This window comes from Propithecus coquereli, unplaced genomic scaffold, assembly GCF_000956105.1.
Source record: "Propithecus coquereli isolate 6110/MARCELLA unplaced genomic scaffold, Pcoq_1.0 Scaffold298, whole genome shotgun sequence".
NCBI lineage: Eukaryota > Metazoa > Chordata > Mammalia > Primates > Indriidae > Propithecus > Propithecus coquereli.
In genome coordinates this window covers 1,937,175-1,942,240 of record NW_012148596.1, presented here as the reverse complement: position 1 = coordinate 1,942,240, position 5,066 = coordinate 1,937,175, and positions in this window count along the sequence as shown.

Below are 5,066 nucleotides of genomic sequence, written 5' to 3'. Positions count from 1 at the left end.
AGAGAGTAAAAGCACTTTGTGATCAAAATGACTGAAAACCACTGCACCATAACAATCTTTGGGCTTGCAAAAATATCTCAAAAAGCCATTTTTAGCATGAAATAAACGGATGAGATGGCCCAGTTTCTGTTCCTTATACCTTTGAGCCCACTCCTTTCGTGCTGGCCCGGAGACCTGTGGCTGGCAGGCAGGGAGCAGGAGCTGAGGCTGGATGTCTCCATGCACTTAAGCAAAAGTCAAGCTCGTGATGGCAGATAGAAGTTTTCTAAACTTTGATTTTTGCTTAAAAGCATGACATTTATTATTGGCAACAGACGATGTCAGTTGTGTTCTTTGGAGGGACAGGATCACTTAGTTTATTTTTGAGATCTATTCAGTCATATGCCTACAATATGATTCTAAAATGAACAAAGGCTAATAACTGCACATTTTGTCCTCTAAGCCCAGAGCCCCGTCATTAGGTGGTTGGACCGTATCTCTTGCATAGCATCGACCTTAACTCTCAGTGTATGTAACATGGAATCTTCTAGAAAGGTAACTTGATATAGTCCTGGGCTTGAAGATAAGAGTGCTGGGTTCTCTTCTCAGACTCACCATTAACCAGCGATGTGCCCAGGACAGTCTCTCCTCCCCTGCGGGCCTCTGTCTTTATCCAGAGAAGGCAGATGTTTGATAACTGGACAAGACGCTAAGACAGTTTCGAACTCTAATATTCTGTGAATCTATTTGTGGAAACATTTGAAAGACAATACAAATAACAATTGGCTTCTATGTGGTACTTCATAATTGCCAAATTGCTTTCCCGTCCAAATTCTTATTCGGGGCTGTTTTCATTATACGCACACGATGGCAATTGTGAATGAAGATTCTAGAGGCAGATTGACTGGCGCTGAGTTCTGAGGTGTTACTAACGAGCTGTGTGGCCTTTAGTTACTTATTTAACGCATCTACGCTGCATAGAACTGTTGAGTTAATTAAATGAGGTAAGGCATGTGTGGTGTTTAGAATAGATTCTGGCCTATGTTACGAGCTCAGTAATTATTACCAACACCTGCTTCCTTGCACTGTGATTGTGTGTTCACACGCCTCTCCCGCTTCCCGGACTGTGTGCGCTTTACAGACCGGGACCTCATCCGTTCAGCGTCATATTCCCTGCCTCTTGCACAGTGCTTAGGACATCATCAGTAGATGAAATAGATGAATAAATGACATAATATGTGATTGTTTAGATCATTACCCAGCATACATTCAGTCCTCAATCTCTCCTGCTCTGGGCAGAGCATGATTACCCATGTGGTTTGGGTTGGTCTATGGGATTTCAGAGGTCTTAAATGTATTTGGTTTGGCTTGAGACTTGTGCAATGATGATGATGATGATGATGATCTGTGAGAATGACAGACTCCAAGTAGCCAGACAACCATACTCTGAAGCACAGCTCTCTAGCCAGTGCCCCCCTAAACACTCCTGGGCAGCTCGTCCAGGCAGCGCCATGTTTCCCTTGCGGGATCACATGAGATAGAGGTGCCGGAATGGTGCCGATTGGGGTGATCTAAATTGTTTATATAGACAGGGCTGCACACGAAATATTCATCTGTTGTCCATATACTCCAGGGGCAGCCCTGCCTTAGCCAAACCCATCCTAGATCAATCACCTAAGCTGATATTAACCTACAGACACATGAATGCATGAATGTGTGTTTGCTGCTAAATGATTTGAAATTGGGGGGTGGTTTTTAAAATAACAGTAATGTGGCGATTATAGATTGATACAAATAGACATGCAATCTATAAGGTAATAATTATCATTCTTCCTGTTTTAGATATGAGAAAACTACAAATCAACAGGAATATCATTTAGAACACACTTGTATGCAAATAATAGAAAACTCAGCTCCACTGTTATACAAGACAGTGAAAGCTAAAAAGGCAGAGGTGGGGAGAGCTCCTGGTGACGTCTCCAGTGCAGCCACAGGGTCCCCGAGAACCTCATTTCATCTGTCTATTCCTGTTGCCTTTTATCATGTCAGTCTCTCCTTGGAGTGGCCACTCCACGTTTCCAGGGTAGCTGTCAACTGCAGCAGAAGCCATGGCTCATCCATGCACATCTGCACAGGAGAGTTCCCAGAGCCCCCAGCGTCCCCCCAAGGGCCTCGGGCGTCACTCTGATTAGATCCCCCCTCGGTCAGCACTGGCCCTGAACTAACCACTTAGTTAGTTCACTTAGTTAGTTAGACTTCCTCATTCCCAATTTCTACCCTGTGGGTTTTTTTTTTTTTTAATATCATCATTCATTCATTTAACAAATATTTGCTGAAGCCCTCCTCTGTGAGGCACTTTTCTACGTCACTGCTCACATGGAATTTACATACTCTGTACCGTAAGGAATAATGCAGACATCAGGGTGAGGTCGACGGGGAGATGGATAATTGCGTACACAGAAACCTAATGATGGATATCATGTACGGAGAAAGCACCTGTATCAGAGCAGATATTTTTAACTTGAATCTTAATTCCATTTTCAAAACAATCTTACGAGTTACATATTATTGTTCACATTTTAGCATTAACAAAAATGGGACACAGGGAAAAAAGAGCAATTTACTAGGCTCACACAACAAGTAAGTGTAGAAGACCACATTTGCAATTTTTTTGTTGTTACTCATCTGCAGTGTTCGTTGCCTCCCATACAAGGAAAAAAGTCTGCTCCTCTTTTGATAAACTACGATTCACATGCCAAATGATGTTAGAATAAACTGACATTTTATTAATTTTATTATGGGGGTTTAGTTAAATCCCTTAGTACACTTTAGCTAAATACAAAGTGCTTAGAACCCCATATATTAATCAATTTTTGAAAAAATAAACAGTTGTCTGTGTCCCTAGATACTATATGTATATTCTGGCTGATGTTATTATCCAGATAATTCTTTTTTTTTTTTTTTAAGAGACGGAGTTTCACTCTATTGCTCAGGCTGGAGTGCAGTAGCCCAATCATACCTCACTGTAACCTTGAAATCTTGGGCTCAAGCAATCCTCCTGCCTCATCCTCCTGAGTAGCTAGGACTACAGAGGTGTACCACAACACCCTGCTAATTAAAAAAAAAAAATTTTTAGATATGGGGTCTTGCTATGTTGCCCAGGCTGGTCTTGAACTCCTGGCCTCAAGTGATCCTCCCACCCTAGCCTCCCAAAGTGCTAGAATTACAGGTGTGAGCCTCTGTGCTCAGCCCCCAGATGATTTTAAACTCTTCCTATATAATATTGTAGTTATCCTCACCTCTTTTGATTTATTTTAAAAATTAATGCATTTTACTATAGAAAATTTTTTAAAAAACACAAAAATTATGAAAGTGTTGAAAAAAATATCCTTAGTCTAACAAACAACTCGTAAGTAACAACTATGGTCTCAGGTTTTCCTAAGTTTTTTTCCTCCGTATTGTATTTTCACAAAAATAAGATTATATTCTACATATCATCTTGCATTATATTCTTTCTACTAATTATTACACACTCAATTTTGTATGTTATTACAACTTTGCTAAGTTTATTTTCTATGTCATAATTCTAGTGTGTAAAATATGCAATAATTTTATTAGTCATTCTTTCCTTGGACATTTAGGTTGGATGACTAATACATCTATTTTAACTTCTTCCTATCGGGACATAAAGTGCTTTTATTTATTTTTTCAATCTCAATTTATTTTTGCAGTGACAAATTAAAAAAAGAAAGGACAAATTGTGTTGAGACATGCCTAGGTTTACAACGTCTACATGTGGAAATCGGAACTCATCAGATTCTTCCAGGAAAAAAAAAAAAAATCATTGTTTCTCCTCCACCTTCTCCCTGGTTAAGGCTCCCTGTTTTCCAGACTGGCCAGGCTCAGAAATGTCCAATTGGCTCTACTCTCTGCTCCTTGAACATGCAAATCTAATCAACCTCCAAGGCCACACAGCCCTTCCTTCAGAGTAGAGAGATGTTGCATTTGCCTCCGGACCCTTTGTCAGGGTAAATATTGAAAATCAGTCTCCTTTACCTCATATTTTCTTTACTTAGGAGCCAGGGTCATGACTCAAATAACTTGTATATAGTAACTGCTTTATGAATATTGCACACATGAACGCTAAATGATAATCTCCTTTGCTTTTCATTGATTTTAATCATAAATACTACCCCATTCTCCACTAAAGGCTTGTTGAGGACAAGAATCGTGAATTAATAATAAAAATAGAAACCAACTTAAAAAGTCCTACTATGTGCCAGAAACTATTCTAAGTGTGGCACATAATTTTTCTTTAATTCTTTAAGTGTCCTATACATAAAGATCCACCTTCATTTCATAGGTGAGGATACAGAAAAATAGTTTGAATTACCCAAGATTCCATAATAACTGTGGGGGTTGGATTTCTAACCCACATAATCTGGCTGTCACAGCTTCTGTCACAGGGCCCGGCCCCAGTGCATGTTTGTTAGATTAAATCATGAGGAATGGGGCCTACAAGGTGAGCCTGATCACATGGTTATGCCATAGGAATGTTTCGTGGCGGTGAAGTTTGGGAAGCCAAGAGGTTCGAGCAATAGAGAAATGTATTTTCCAGTTTCCTATAAAATATTTCCCAATAGTGCGTCAGCATGGTTTAATCCTCTAGCATTATCCTGAAAATTCCAGCTTCCGGTGGGGATGTTTGCGTGGGTCATGTATGGCAGTGCGTGCTCTCCAGGGACTAAGAGGTGTAGCCCAGGAGCTGAGAATAGAAGCATTGTGTTCAAGCCACTTAACTTCACATCCCGTCAGTGATACTTACTAACTTTGTGGCATTGGGCAAGTTGTTCTAAAAGACTTAGTCCCTTCATATTTAAAATAATAGTGCCTATAGCCACCTAACAGAATTTTCGAGTAAAAAAAATAATAACTGAAAAGGGCAACCACGAAGCCTGACACGTTTCATACTGTTATGGTGATCACCCCTGTGACATCCTGCTTATTCAACAGCTACGCCTGCGGGTGCTGCTATCCGCCATTGAGTGGCACACACTAGATATTCCTTATATAATTAGGTAGTTTAT